This window comes from Dreissena polymorpha, chromosome 1 (assembly GCF_020536995.1).
Source record: "Dreissena polymorpha isolate Duluth1 chromosome 1, UMN_Dpol_1.0, whole genome shotgun sequence".
Classification (NCBI taxonomy): Eukaryota; Metazoa; Mollusca; class Bivalvia; order Myida; family Dreissenidae; genus Dreissena; species Dreissena polymorpha.
The window spans coordinates 159553446-159570337 of NC_068355.1; the positions used below are offsets into that span (position 1 = coordinate 159553446).

The 16892-nt window shown below is 36.2% G+C and overlaps 1 long non-coding RNA gene across 1 annotated transcript; it reads left to right on the plus strand.

The window, feature by feature from the left end:
- Positions 1–3480: 3480 nt before the first annotated feature.
- On the plus strand, positions 3481–5084 carry LOC127858242 (uncharacterized). The gene is made up of 2 exons (XR_008038828.1): positions 3481–4558; positions 4921–5084. It is a non-coding gene; the product is annotated as an uncharacterized LOC127858242 (long non-coding RNA).
- Positions 5085–16892: the final 11808 nt, after the last annotated feature.

Below are 16892 nucleotides of genomic sequence, written 5' to 3' on the forward strand. Positions count from 1 at the left end.
TGTTTAAATGTGATTTTGAATATCTATTTAGACTGATAGCGATTATCAGAAGCACGATTACCTGACCTACTTTCGCTTTCACTTTTCACTCGTAAAAGAGGTGCTACCCACAATTCCTTTCTCGTAAGTACGCAGGTCAGTAAGACCGGTGTGTACACAATGTGGGGAACTGACGAAAAAACTGGACCTTTTTGGGCGGACCGAAGGACTGATTTACGTACAAAACATAAATAACGCGCATAGTCTCCATATGGCCCTCTAGCTGCATTGTGAATAACAGGTTACTGCCTGATCTTTTTGTAATATATCAGGCAGGGCTTAGAATAATATAACGGCGAGACTTGCCGAGCCGTTATTTTATTTGTGCCGAGCCTGATATATAACAAAAAGATCAGAGAGAAACCTGTTTTTCTGTTTATCATTATTCTACGTCCCCAATTTTAAATAAATAATGATAAAATCGCCAAAAAGCTGCAGTTTTAGCGGGAAAGAATATGACTTTTGTCGTTTACGTGTTAATAATGACTGCATGAGCACGCGCGCGTTTGTTTTGCTTTATGAGCAATATATTCGATAGGTGGTGCAAGTATATGTCGTGAACGTAGCAATTATCTTATCACATAGAAAGAAGTTGAATTTGTAGGATAAAAGTGGACTGTGGGGAAATCCGCGTCATACGCACCCATGGTAAGTTACAATATTATTCAGAAATACACTTATAAATGAATATTTATACTTCGTACTTATACATTCATAATTCGTACTAAGATTGATTCAGTGTTTACCGTAAAAATGATTTTATATATGCAAAAGGCCAACAACCATTACAAGGGAAAGATTGGTAAAGAACTTTTTATATAAATTGTTCATGTTATATCATTAAATGAATTGTGTTAAAAACTATAATCTGTTGATGATAGTGTTTACTTATGATGAGTTAATTAGTTAAACCATAAAAACGACTGCAGATAACATATATATTTCCTTCTTTGTCTATAGAAAACAAGTCGCGCGTAGTGTTAGAATTCTTAGATATAGTATTTATTAAAGCAAAGATTATTTATTGATGAAGGAATTTAGTAATGACGTTTATATAATATGCAGGACATTGAATGCAGTGTTTTATTGACGGAATGTGAACAAAAGTTGTTATGAAATGCAAACAAGCAAAACACTGAATTTTCAATAGTTTTTAAGTTTTTTTCTATTGCTCATACACCAGCATACTTTGGAAATACATGGGATGTTAAAAAAATATCATGCTCGTCGCAACACTAGGACTCTCATAGTATTTAACGTTTTTTGAATGTCTACGCTGAATGAGGATGTAATTTTGAATTGAGAAACTATTTCATGCAAACTGACCAATCGATCGACAAACCCACCGAATGACCAACAGAGTGCCTCCAATAAAACTCTTATAAGACAACCTTAAACATGTTGTTTATTTTCTTCACATGCATCGCATCATGCGAATATTCCTGTATAACAATGATTCTAACACTTTACAATATACAATAATATACAATATAGTATTCAATGGAATGATTTTTTTTATAATATTTTTAAACGTCACAATTTAATGAGTGGATCAGTAGAAGGGAAAATATGGTTTTTAGATATATATTTTATATATTAAATGATGTAAATTATTTATGTCGATATTGCAACATAAACGATAGATAATTATTAGTAAGGTCGATATTTATTATAGGGAGACACGTTCAAATGTGCTTTATTAATAGTTTATAAAAAATTTAATCTTGTACAAGCAAAAAACCAAGTGCTCGCAAATTTCAAACAGGGCTTTCAAATTAATATAGAGCGGTTATCCTTGCAAATTTTTTGCCAGCTGTCATCTAACAATATGTAAGAATTTAGGTATGTTTGACATAAATATTTTGGTAGTCGCAGCGGTTTGATCCCCACTCTTTGATTTTTTTTAGATCTTCTCGTACGGCGAAGTAAGGGCCGGATTAAGTACTAGGCTTACAAGGCTGCAGCCCCGACGGCAGGCTAGTTTGTCACTGTTTTAACAATATACATGAATGAACAATATGTAATTTATCACAAAAATCGTCTTAGAATGTAAAACGAGGAATGATCATTAAGGGTTTAACGCCTATTTGCAGGGCCGGATTAAGTACTAGGCTAACAAGGCTGCAGCCTTGGGCCCCAGATTTTTTGGGGGCCCCCGATTTTTTGGGGGCTCCCGACGGCAGGCTAGTTTCACACTGTTTTAACAATATACATGAATGAACAATATGTAATTTATCACAAAAATCGTCTCAGAATTCAAAACGAGGAGTGATCATTAAGAGTTTAACGCCTTTTTGAAATGAAATGCATGTAATACGTTAATAAAACTACACCATATTTCTGCATATGACGTCATCTATGTTCATTGCTGGCTATGACGTCACCCATTTGCATTGTTGCATCTATTTTGACAGTGCAGGAATTTCAGTTATGTTTTTGAAATCGGACTCATCATACAACAACAGCATATATAATGGAGTAAACACGAGGTAAATACAAAGATTTAAATATATTAGAACTGATAAATCACTTTTTTGTAAAATACAATGCATTTTGTAAAAACTATATACAGTCATTGTGTGTACTAATATTCGGACAGATTCGAAAAACATTTACATAATTAATTATGTATAAGTAATTAAATGGTAATTAAATTGAATGCGTTTTTATTCCTTTTTATTATTATTTAATTTGAGTTGCAATGCTATGAGGTTAAATTTTATTTACACTTATATGTATCATGAAAATTGCTGCGCCAAGTGTGAGGTTGAGCGCTCTAAAACCGGTTTAAACCCCCAATGCGTTGCATTGACCGTTCCAATGCGGTGACCAGAGCTTTATTCTTCTATGTGTGTATGTAATTGTTGTTTCGTATTGTGCTGTTTCGTACTGTTTTGGCAATTGTTCACTTGCCTTAAATAAAAGACCAACTAATTGTTTAATATAATGAGAATGCAATACTGATCCAGCAGCTGGAGTTTCACTTCTTTATAATGTACATTACAGTACTCACCATGTCACGCCGGACTTATCCGAAAAGCGGAAAAATGCTGCATTGATGAAGGAGGCTTCAGCATCTGTTCCAAAATTAACGCAGTTTTTTGCTCGTATCACACCATCTACAACGAACGAAGCTGTTTGTAGAACTCCACAGTCATGGTGCCGAAAGGATGTCTGCTGTTGTCACAAAAATTCTTGAAGAACTTGGACTTGACATATCCAATCTGAGAGGTCAGTGCTACGATAATGCCTCCAACTTTCTGGGATTTATTCAGGACTTCAAGCACGAATTCGAGAATTCAACCCTCTTGCACATTATGCCCCCCTGTGCCGCACACTCCTTAAATCTCGTTGGCTCTGCCCCCCGCATCTAGCTGTTTGGGTGCCACGTCATTTTTTTCACATTTCTCCAAGCCCTCTATAACTTTTTTTCAGCATCAACACACCGTTAGAGGAAGTTCAAGGACGCCTTACCTCCCAACGGTCTCGTGGTAAAAACGCTGTCAGATACTCGCTGGAGTGCAAGGGCAGATTCAACGAAATCGTTATTTTCCAACTATCCAGAAATACTGAAGGCTCTCATTGCCATAAAAACTGTAACTACACAGACTCCGGAAACAAGGCTGACGGCAGTTCGGTTGATCAGACAGATGGAGCAGTAGGACACTGCCTTAATGACCATCATTTGGCATACCATTTTAGAGCGGTTCAATGCCACAAGCTTGTGTCTGCAGAAAGTTGACATTGACTTACTGAATGTTGTGAAACTTTAGTACTCTCTTATCAGCTTTTTACTGGATACCCGGGACACGTTTGACGATATTGAAGAGATGGCCAAAGCGTTTGTTGCAATCAACGAATATAATGATGCGAATAAGCGTACGAGACGGCGGAAACAATTTCTTGACGAGAGTACGACCCCAGATGCGAATTCGGAGTTAAGCGCGCGACAATTTTCGAATTCACACATTATACAGCATAGTTGACTGTCTCACTGTTGAACTTCGCAAGCGGTTGAGCGCATATTCTGATCTTCAAAAACTGTTTGGTTTCATGACAGAGTTTGAGTTTCTCACCTTGGATGATTTACGGAAATGTGCAACGCATCTTGTGGAGTCTTATCCAGATGACATTGAGGCGTCTTTTGTTGATGAGATAGTTCAGTTCAAAGCCATCTTAGAAGCGGACCAAGACAGAACCATCACCCACATGAGTAAACTGCTGAAGTTAGATGGAGGTCAACTTCAGACAACTTTTCCAAATGCTGCCATCGCTGTACGCATATACTTAACAATTCCAGTTAATAACTGTCAAGGTGAGAGGTCATTTTCAACATTAGCACGCGTGAAAAACTATTTGAGGAACACCATGAGTCAGGAAAGGTTGACAGCATTGGGGCTAGTGTCTATTGAATGTCAAGTCCTCAGAGAACTAGACTTCACACAGCTGATCGATGACTTTTGCCAGCTGAAGTGTCGTAAAAGAGACTTATAGGCTGGAATCTGTTACATGAATTAAGGTATATAGGGGTACCTAATATATGATTATATATAAATACGTCATTTATTTAACATCTTATACAAGGAGATATATAGCGAAATTAATTGCGAGGAATATAAGATTTCAATTTATTGTGACATTTGATTGCATTACCTCCCCTACACCCCCTCATAGTAATTAAAGGTGCCTAGAATGCGGGGTTGTATACAGACCCCGTTTTTATATTGACCTCGTAAGTATATATATATATATATATATATATATATATATATATATATATATATATATATATATATATATATATATATATATATGTGTGTAATTGTCAACTATTTTCTTATCTTTGTAGTTGTAGTATCAAGTATTATTTTCAATATACAGAAGGGGACCAGAGGGAAGGTGGCCCCTGTAACATGTTCAGCGTTGTGCCCCAAAACAGCTTAATCCGACCCTGGGCGAAGTCTTGATTTAAGTCAGGAAATGCACTTGAGAGTATCTCATGCCTTTGTCTTTTGATCAAGGTAATATAAATAGACCCGAATTAATTTGATTGTTGTTTGTTATCAACATCAATTATCTAAAATTAATTGTAAATGTGAGTACGCTTACATTTCGATCGAATAGCCTGATGAAGTATGATCGTTGAGCACAGTCCCTCACAAAGCACACCACGCCATAGTTACGCTTGTTCCATTTCCTGTTGATCTCATCATGCATGACCAGATGAACGACAGCCGTCGAGATGCTCTATAAAAATAATTGACGTTATTGGATACACATTTCCATGCACTGGCATAAAGTATTATAATGGATTGTGCAGGCAACTCCAGGCTGACGGTCTTCCGCATACTGCGGGTTTATAAGAGGCATATACTACCGGCAAAGTGAACAGAATTATGAGAGAGAGAAAGAGAGAGAGAGAGAGAGAGAGAGAGAGAGAGAGAGAAGAGAGAGAGAGAGAGAGAGCAGTGATAGAGAGAGAGAGAGAGAGATAGACGGAGCGTGCATAGTATAGGAGGATAGAGGGAGCTCTACGCGCTAGCTCTCTCGCGTATCGTCTACTCTGTCTTATGGGGTTTTGTGGCTCTGTCCTTCAACTTCTCACTTAGGTGACCAGATTGTTCATTTAATTAAAAAATACACACCTACATATAAAAATTAAAGAAATAAAGGTGCTCATCAATTTTGACTGCATAACTGGCAATTACAATGTTCCTTAAAATTGTGCACTTTTAGACACGATAGCAGAATAGCATTGACAACTTTTATTTTAAATCTTTAAATCACACACCTGAATGCATTTTTGTGTGGAATAAACTCGCGCCTATGCTTCTCGCGCGTTTGAATGTTCAGCCCTCACGAGGTCGAAATAACTGAAAAATCTAATCAGTACTTATACCTTGTTTTGCATATGTGGGTTGGTTCAAAAACTTTTATTTAATTCATTTCATACAATTCTTTATCGTTTAATGAAACTTCCAACATCTTTGTTGTAATTCAATCAATTCAAAGTCATACATTACAGAAATTATCAACTCGTGGAAAATGATTCTTACCGAACATTTCCGACCCAGAGCTTTGAAAATATCCTCGTTTTCTATGCCCGACAGTAATAGAGATTTTACATTATTTTTTCCTTCTGTCGATTTGACATCTCGAGTGCTTTCGATAAGGATTTAATAGATGAAAATTACACTTAGATTTTCTATTAGTAATGCCTCTTTCTTGTAATTGTTATACTCCTCAATCAATCAAAATGAAAAAGTTGCCAAATATAGATCCATTTTACATATAAGACTTTCATTAATAAAAATAACGACCCAGCCATGTTGGGCAATATAGCTCCGATCACTACAGGACAGATAACATGTCTGTTGGATAATAACTTGATTGCTCTAGAGCATTAGAACATTAGTGTAACCCAACATGCTTTGTAATGTGTATCTGATCGATGTAACCCAATATTTGCGCTTGTACAAAGCGATTGTCTCCATGAACTTTTTTTATTGGAGTATGCATTTAAATCTATCACAATCCAAAATCAATAATGCACGTAAACCACAGTGCACGTTAACAAATATTATCAAACCGCTGAAGTCAATAAAATGTTTAGCTAATACTATTCGGGTAGGCACAATTCACTCTTCGAGGTAAAGTGTGAAAAATTATGCAAGTTTGCAGTCATCATAGCACATTTTGATTTGTTGATTAAAACTTTGTACAATACGAATTGGGTTTCATCTGACTCGCCACTCTGTGTTTTAAGGCTCGGAAATTGTGTTTAGCTCAATTTGATGCCACCTGATTGACATGCGTGTGTCGTGTTGACTCGCAAAAATTCGGTGCCTTATTTGGTATCTGTACAAGCTTTAACACTGTTTACTTTTACAAAGGGTGTGGTTATGCAAAATGTTTCGCATGCTTTGTGGACATTTAACGCGAGATGATTGTTATTGAGCAATTTGAATATGAGAAATCACATCTGAAATATGGTTTGCAGACCCATACAGCTCGAAAGACTGTGACACCAATGTTGTTAAGGTTTTGGCTATTGCCAAACTTTACCAGATACATTGGTAAATGAATTCCCTTCTAAGTGCTTTTTAGATTAATACATTTCAATGAAAAAGCCATGATCAACTTCTACTGACACTCATACAATTATGATCTTCGATGATATTGTTTTTTAATTAACAAATCATGATGCCCATCACAGTAACGTTATCAAACGTGGCTATATTAATGCTCGATTGGTAATTGTCGGCTCGGGTACTACTTAAATGTACCCCGGGTACTCTTTAGTATACTTAAATGAACCCCGGGTACGTTTCAGTATATTTTCCGTACCCTGGGTACATTTAATTCAAACGCTGTATTTGTCGTTGTCGGCTAATTTTTTGCAAATTAATTATGTTCATACTAATGTCAATATATGCAAAATGTCCTCTATATTATCAAAACTCCTACTCAAAAAAGCATCTTGAGGCAGGTTTTGTTCAAACAGAATTTGTTTCGTTTTTCGTAGCGCGTTTAACGGATTTTGGGCAGGAATAAAACTCGGGTACAGCCTAAATTGGCCGGGTACGTTTAAGTATAGTTTCCGTACCAGAGGTACATTTAAGTATGCTTACGAGTACCCGGGGTACATTTAAGTAGTACCCGAGCCGAAAATGAACAATTGAGCTATTTTAAGTATATATTTTTTATAAAATAAGTTTCGCAAGCATATCCAACTATACACAAATGTTACTTTAACTGTCAAATATTAAACCAAAATTTAAACAAAATTGTGTTACTTTATTGACTTTATTTTATCCGCTGAACACGTATCTTTCGGCAATTCCAGATTCAACATAGTCAGCCTCATTATCGATTCGTTTTCTTACAACTCAATTTTGGGAATGCGATTCATAACGTTTCGGCTTCCTTGATTTATCCGGAAGAATATATCAAAGAACTATCGAGCCACTTCTTTTGTGATTTACAGTCAATTTCATAATCATTTGAATAACTCGCATACTGCCTTTTTAGAGTTTGTACGCCTTTGAAATTGGCGTTATAACTCCTTGATTTTCGTGTGTACGCCTTTTAGGTTTGCGCTATAGCACCTGTTTAGCGTTTGAACGCCTTTAAGTTTGGCGTTATTACGCAATTTTTAGCGCAATTACGTCTTTTCTTGCGCGTTATTACGCCTTTTTTAGCGTTTGTACGCCTTTCAGTTTGGCGCTATTACGCCCTTTGTAGCGTTATTACGCGTTTATTAGCGTTGCAATGCGTTTGTTGTCGTTATTACGTGTTTATTATCGTAGTTACGCCTTTATGCACGTAAATACGACTTCGAACTATTTTTTTTTATATTTTCAGTGGTACTCATGGACTTTCTTACCTAAAAACATAACACGCACTTCATGTTAGTTTAAATGGTGCAAGGCAAAAGTCACAGTACACACAGGTCCTTTAACAAAACATGTCCCATGTGCAAGTACTCATTCAAGCGCTTATTCTATATGAATCTTTTAACTGAACAAGACAAGACAATACAACATTTTTTAAGACTTTTATAGTGTATATCGTCTAAAACAGAACGTTTACATACATTAGGTAACACAATTGGTAATATAAGGCATGTTAGGAAATTAATAATGTTACGAGAGCCCATACTTGTGATTTAATTGAATACAATCAAATGTAAAAAAAAATGAATAAAGCAATCATATTTATAGAAATGTTAGACATTTTTTTATTTAATTATAGCTTCTACTTATCCTAAAATCTATGGAGTACAATCAAATATCGAATAAATAATAAATACAATCATATTAACAGTCAGGTTAGAAATTAAATACATTTACGAAAGCTTATACTTAAATTCTATGGATGATAACTACTTATGGTCATTTAGACAACAGCATTATTATTAATAACTAAGGCATCTTTCAAATAAGTTCATAGCTTAATAAATTCGCATCAATAAGTTGTATTTGTGGAATTTGTTAACAGACGGTCTTTTTATTGACATCGCTTTGAATAGTTTTGTCTGATCGCAGCGTATGAACAACTTACTCACAGACATAAGTGAAATTCGTCTTCGGTATATAATTCTTTAAAGCAAAGACAATATAGTTAGGTTCTTTGAGTTTTCTGACAAGAACATCTTCCACTTTGAATTATCAGCGTCAGAGCAGACGATTTTAGCATAACTAGCCACGTTCTCAGTACCCTAAGAATCTAAACAGAGCTCTACCATTCATGTTTACATGTTTCACTTACATCGGTTTGACAATCTTAACTCTTAAATTGCCTAAATCGATACAGTTTCGATTTTGTAACAAAAGGCAAAAGAGTCTTAAAGCTGTTTAACATTTAATACCCAGTTTGCATGTTCGTTATTGCTTTCATATAAACTTTGCTGGTAAATTGCATTAATAACACGTTTTGTGTTATATTTACTTTAAACCAGTATTTAATTATTCTTACATGTCGATGAACAAGGAGCGGATATTTTCTTATTTCGCCATGAACTGCAGTGTCACATGTATATTTGGTTTAACGAATGAACGTTGTTTGCGCACCCATTTTTATTCTTTTGCTTTTGATTTCCACATACTTCCACTGCATAATTAAACAAGAAACCGTTTGCGACGGGTGATGCTCCCAAAAGTTTTTTGTTGTCACAATATTGCACTATATATTCAGATAAAAGGAAACGCCTTGAGGGGCATAACTTTGGACAAAATAATACGATGGATATTTTAGCAATTTAAAAATTTCAAAGGGCCATAACTCTCTAAACAAGAAACCGTCGTAGACGGGTGATGCTCCCCAAAGTGTTTTTTTTTTGTCACAATATTGCACTATATATTCAGATAAAAGGAAACGTCTTGAGGGGCATAACTTTGTACAAAATAAAATACGATGGATGGTTTAGCAACTTAAAAATTTCAAAGGGCCATAACTCTCTAAATAAATCATCTAATCAGAACCCACAAATAACATGCGCATCTCCTCAAGGTAGTTAAGCTTCCCATAAAGCTTCATTGAATTCCAGTCAGTAGTGAGGGGCACAAGAATTGCATTATATGTACAGTTTATAGAAAATTTCAAAGGGCCATAACTCTGTGAAAAATCATCCGACCAGAACAGGCTGATAATATGCACATATCCTCTTGGTAATGAAGCTTCCCATAAAGTTTAATTGAATTCCGGTCATTAATTGCTGAGAAATAGCCTGGACAAAAATTGTGCACGGACGGACGGACACACGGACAGGCGAAGCGGCGACTATATGCTCCCCCAAAAAATTTTAGGGGAGCATAAAAATGATGCAACAGTTGGAATCGTATTTCAGCAAACAGATAATATTTATGCTATAAAATTAACTACAATTATATTGCCATATTTGCTTTAACAAATAAGCGTTCTCTGTTTGGATTTCAATTCCATGTACAGTTTAACACTTTTTAGATTCACTTTGATTTGAAATTTCAGTTTGTTGACCACCATATGTTTATTTCTATGATGGCAATATTCTATCTCGTTTTCGGGGTGCTATAATTTTAGTCTTACTACAATTACTTTTAATCCCCAACAACTGAAATACACATATAAAAGATACCGGTACACATGACTTTGAACTTCTTCGGGGGAGATGCTTATTACAGCCATATCGTCGGGAAATAGTAACACTGTATGTAAGTACAATATTATCAATACTTTAATCGCAAGTACATTTGTTCTGCATAACATAGTTCTGAAGCCTTTTCACAAATAGAGAAAATAGCAAAGGGTCAAAACATCGCCTTGATGTTTGAAACATTTTAGTTAAAATAGTCTGATGTGAGGAAAAGTGGCTTTGTTTCGTGTTTCTGCAACGTTGCTGAAATGGTTGTCTTCTGTTAAAAACCTGATTGCCGGTGTACTGTGCATTTTCTTTATTCGATTAATTTGAACATTTTGCTTGAATCAATATGCAGACATTGCCATCAGATCAACGGGGCCATTTCTTTATGTTTTATTAAAAAATTGAAAACATTGTCGTCGAAAACAAATGTTTGGCAGAAAAACATTATTTAAAAATTATCAAATTTGTGTCCGAAAACGTTCAGATGTGCTGTTTTGTGTTGCGCCTTTTTTACTTTATAGTTAATATGTGCTGATTTAGAATAAAAATTATTATATATGTTCTTTGATTAGCTCTTTACAAACTTATTTTGATTTGTTAAAATAACATGGTCTATTTCCCCTAGCTATCTCATCAGCGTCACTTTGCTTATGACACTCGTTAACTGATAATCCAACTAGTCTGTTTTAAGGCAAACAACAACAGCCATAAACAAACACATTTTATTACAAAATAATTCATACTTTAATTATTTTCTCGGATACAGTATTTTTCGAAGATAATTGATAAATGAATTCGATCACCCCAAATGCAAATATTTTTTTTAATATATGTCATCCTATACAAGAATTCACTGGGTAGCTATAAAAATTAATAAACGTACTAAAACTTTAAGAAGCAAGATTTCCTTAAATGTACATAAAATACAAAAATGAAGCTGCATGGAATTTAACGACAACTATGACAAGAAAGAAGTCCAAAAACACAGCTATATTTCCCGCCGTAGTTACTTTGAACTGATGACATTAATTTTCAGCCAGCGTGATTTACTGATGATTTCTGTAATCTTCTAAATTACTTTATCTTTTCGTGAAAATCGTTCGACCTAAACGTATGACCTTGACCTGAAGTCAGCGCGATTGACACATGTCTTCAACTCATCAAATCATTTACCACAACATTGAAACCACAAGTTTCAGGTAAATCTTTAAAGTTTGAAGTATAGCCCTGACCTTAAGCCAAGGCGATCGACACATGCCTTGTGTACATAATCTTATGATCTCAATATTTACGGCATTTTCATGAAAATCCTTAAAGTAAAAGGAAATATTAAGCGGATAGTAAAAGGAGGCTCAAGTTTTTATGTTGAAGGATTACCTTGACATTGAGCCGGCATAAGTGCTTCATGCTATCTGCAGATTGTCTCAATGACCATATTTATTTTGGCAAGTTTCATGAAAATATTCTAATGGGAATATGGGATAAGGAACTGACACGAACACTATAGGCTCAAATATTTGACTTTGGGGTTTAGATGAATTGAAAGATTCATGTCTTCTGCACAACTCCTCAAACCTATACATTGTAGCCAAATTGTATGAAACTCCTGCGATAGGTACAGGAATTTTGGACATAAAATGTCTACCCTGAAGTATGACATTTACCTTGAGCCGGTGTGACTGACTAATTCTTATTGCATATTGCTATAATGATCCTACATTAAAGTCATGTATATCTCTAGGTAAAAGAGATATAGAGCGAACAGGACAATATAGGCTCAAACCTTGACTTTGAATAACATCTGTTTAATTGAGCCGTCTTAATAAACTGTCTTCTTGACAATTTCTCAATGCCCTAAACGTTCAAGCCAAGTTTCATGAAAATTCAAAGGGTATATGATATATAAAGCGTGTAGGAAAGTCTTACAGGCAGACTGACGGACTGACAGAGTGACGTACGGACGGAACCCATCCGCTTTGCAGCGGTAGGGTATACAAACGCACCTTACCATCAACAGTAAACATGAAAGCAATAATACAGCAACGTGTACAATTATAAGGTATCTATTGCGCAAAATTAGTGTTCTCCCTGTTATCGCTATTAACCAGTCGCCACCTGTCAATCAAATTTTCCGATTAGCCAATCAGATATCGATTGTTCACACACCCCTTAGCAGCGCTTATCTGGCCGCCATTTTGTCCGACAAACAAAGCGTGTCGTACATATGGAATGAGCGTAACTTTTAAGGGATTACAGAGATTTTATATCAAATGCCTGATTAGTGTTGTTTGATCATAATCTAAAATTGAAGGTGTTATACACACTGTATAAAATGACATTATTTTACTTATCTTTCTTGAAAATATAAACGCTTAATAAAACATAAAATAAATATGAACACAACAGTTGTGCGTTCTTTAAAACGTGTTTAACCGTTTGAAGCACAATATTATTTAGCAGTTTGGGCAACCTAATAACTGCCACACGTGTTTTTGTAATAATCTCGGCGTTATTGTCGATAATTAGTAAGTAACAGTATATGTTCATCAGAATGTAGGAACAATGAGGCACCGTTAGGTACTGTACACAAGAAAAGAAAACTGTTTTATTACTTCCAATAACATATTTATTTTAAGTGGATTATATGCAACGGAAACATTCATAAATTATTAACTTAAATATTGTTTTTAACTAAAGTTAAAAAACAACAGCAAAAGGTGTTTTCAACGCGGCTTAGCAAGCTATAGTGACGATATGTGTAAAGTGTACAATACATTATATTGATACGGGGGGGGGATGTGAACATTGCAATTAACATATACAGGTAATCTAGTTATAAACAAATGCATTATATACTTAATAAATTCAATTCGAATATTCGTAAACAACACTTGAAAACCAGCATTTCATTTTTCGAGAGTGAACTGTAACTGGTTCGCATTAAAAAAAACATGATATAAAAATGCATATCAGGCTATCTGTAAATGAACCACGAAATTAGGCATATATTAAATTATGGTTTTACTCAAAGTTTGATTTATATCTAAATAAAGATAATCAGTGTCTTTTTGAAAATAACACAATAAACCAGAGATCTATAAATTGTAATAAACCAAAGACCTATAAAATACATAAATACATGTATTTATAGGTCTTTGAATAAACGGAAAAAACGCACTCATTCATAATGATATAGATGCGTCATTTGGATTGGATACTTAATATATTCATCAAAATAATTATATATAAATAGCCCTAAGGCCGTTTAATACAAATCCGAGATTACAATAAAATAAATGTTCATTTTTACAAGGGATCTTTATTCAGCTCCCAATATATGTATATGAAACGTTTCTGATAGTCAGTCTTTTGCGGTGGCATAGAGGTGACATTCACTTCTCTTTTTTTAAATTGCTCTCCTTTTTTTTCTATCTCGGGGCCACGAGTTAGCTATGTCGTGGCCACGAGATAGAAAAAAGAGGAGTGAATAACTAAATAAAAGCGGCGTACAATTAAAAAAAGAGCGCTGCTTCTCTTTTTTTAAATTGCTCTCCTCTTTTTTCTATCTCGTTGCCACGAGTTAGCTATGTCGTGGCCACGAGATAGAAAAAAGAGGAGTGCAAAACTAAATAAAAGCGGCGTACAATTAAAAAAAAGAGCGGTGCAGTAAATAAAGGCAGAGTGCATTAAATAAAAGAGGAGAGAATTTTCGTCATCTCGAGATCCCGAGTTAGTCAGCCAATCAAATGTTGCGTAACATGTGTAAATATTCTGTACGCATATATATAGCTGGTCAAAGCAGGCAAGGCTCTGATATAACATAACATACTTCTATTAGTACTACTATTACTGCTGCTACTACTGCTGCTGTTGTTGTTGTTGCTGCTGTTACTACTACTACTACTACTACTACTACTTCTACTACTACTACTACTACTACTACTACTGCTGCTGCTGCTACTACTACTACTACTACTACTACTACTACTACTACTACTACTTCTACTACTACTACTACTACTACTACTACTACTACTACTTCTACTACTACTACGACAACTACTGATACTACATTTACTACTGCTACTACAACTACTACGACTACCACTTCGACGACGACGACGACGACGGACGACCAACGGACGACCGACGACCGACCGATGGACGACGACCGACGGACGACCGAGGGACGACCGATGTTTGAGCGAGGGACGACCGACGGACGACGCTGGATGGACGACCGAGGGACGACCGGAGGACGGACGACCGACGGACGAGGCCGGATGGACGACCGACGGACGACGACCGGAGGACGGACGATGGACGACCGATGGACGACCGACAGACAACTACGACTACTACGACGACGACTACTACTTTTTCTACTTCTACTACTACTACTACTACTACTGCTACTACTACTACTACTACTACTACTACTACTACTACTACTACTACTTCTACTACTACTACTACTACTTCTACTACTACTACTACTACTACTTCTACTACTACTACTTCCACTACTACTAGCAGTAGCTGCTTCTCTTTTTTTAAATTGCTCTCCTCTTTTTTCTATCTCGTTGCCACGAGTTAGCTATGTCGTGGCCACGAGATAGAAAAAAGAGGAGTGCAAAACTAAATAAAAGCGGCTTACAATTAAAAAAAAGAGCGGTGCAGTAAATAAAGGCAGAGTGCATTAAATAAAAGAGGAGAGAATTTTCGTCATCTCGAGATCCCGAGTTAGTCAGCCAATCAAATGTTGCGTAACATGTGTAAATATTCTGTACGCATATATATAGCTGGTCAAAGCAGGCAAGGCTCTGATATAACATAACATACTTCTATTAGTACTACTATTACTGCTGCTACTACTGCTGCTGTTGTTGTTGTTGCTGCTGTTACTACTACTACTACTACTACTACTTCTACTACTACTACTACTACTACTACTGCTGCTGCTGCTACTACTACTACTACTACTACTACTACTACTACTACTACTTCTACTACTACTACTACTACTACTACTACTACTACTTCTACTACTACTACGACAACTACTGATACTACATTTACTACTGCTACTACAACTACTACGACTACCACTTCGACGACGACGACGGACGACCAACGGACGACCGACGACCGACCGATGGACGACGACCGACGGACGACCGAGGGACGACCGATGTTTGGACGAGGGACGACCGACGGACGACGCTGGATGGACGACCGAGGGACGACCGGAGGACGGACGACCGACGGACGAGGCCGGATGGACGACCGACGGACGACGACCGGAGGACGGACGATGGACGACCGATGGACGACCGACAGACAACTACGACTACTACGACGACGACTACTACTTTTTCTACTTCTACTACTACTACTACTACTACTACTGCTACTACTACTACTACTACTACTACTACTACTACTACTACTACTACTTCTACTACTACTACTACTACTTCTACTACTACTACCACTACTACTTCTACTACTACTACTTCTACTACTACTAGCAGTAGCGATGGTAGTAGTAGTAGTAGTAGTAGAAGTAGTAGTAGTAGTAGTAGTAGTAGTAGTTGTAGAAGTAGTTGTAGTAGTAGTAGTAGTAGTAGAAGAAGTAGTAGTAGGAGTAGTAGTAGGAGAAGTAGTAGTTGAAGAAGAAGAAGAAGAAGTAGTAGTAGTAGTAGTAGTAGTAGTAGCAGTAGTAGTAGTAGCAGTAGTAGCAGTAGTAGTAGTAGTAGTAGTAGTAGTAGTAGTAGTAGTAGTAGTAGTAGTAGTAGTAGTAGTAGTAGGAGGAGGAGGAGGAGGAGGAGGAGGAGGAGGAGGAGTAGTAGTAGTAGTAGTAATAGTGGTAGTAGTTGTTGTAGTAGTAGTAGTAGTAGTAGTAGTAGTAGTAGTAGAAGTAGTAGTAGTAGTAGTAGTAGTAGTAGTAGTAGTAGAAGTAGTAGTAGTAGTAACAGCAGCAACATTAACAACAACAGCAGTAGTAGTAGTAGTAATAGTAGTACTAATAGTAGTATGCTATGTTATATGAACTTATATAAGATTCTTGCCTGCTTTGACCAGCTATGTATATGCGTACATAATATTTACACATGTTACGCAAAATTTGATTGGCTGACTAACTCGGGATCTCGAGATGACGAAAATTCTCTCCTCTTTTATTTACTGCACCGCTCTTTTTTTTATTGCACACCGCTTTTATTAAGTTTTG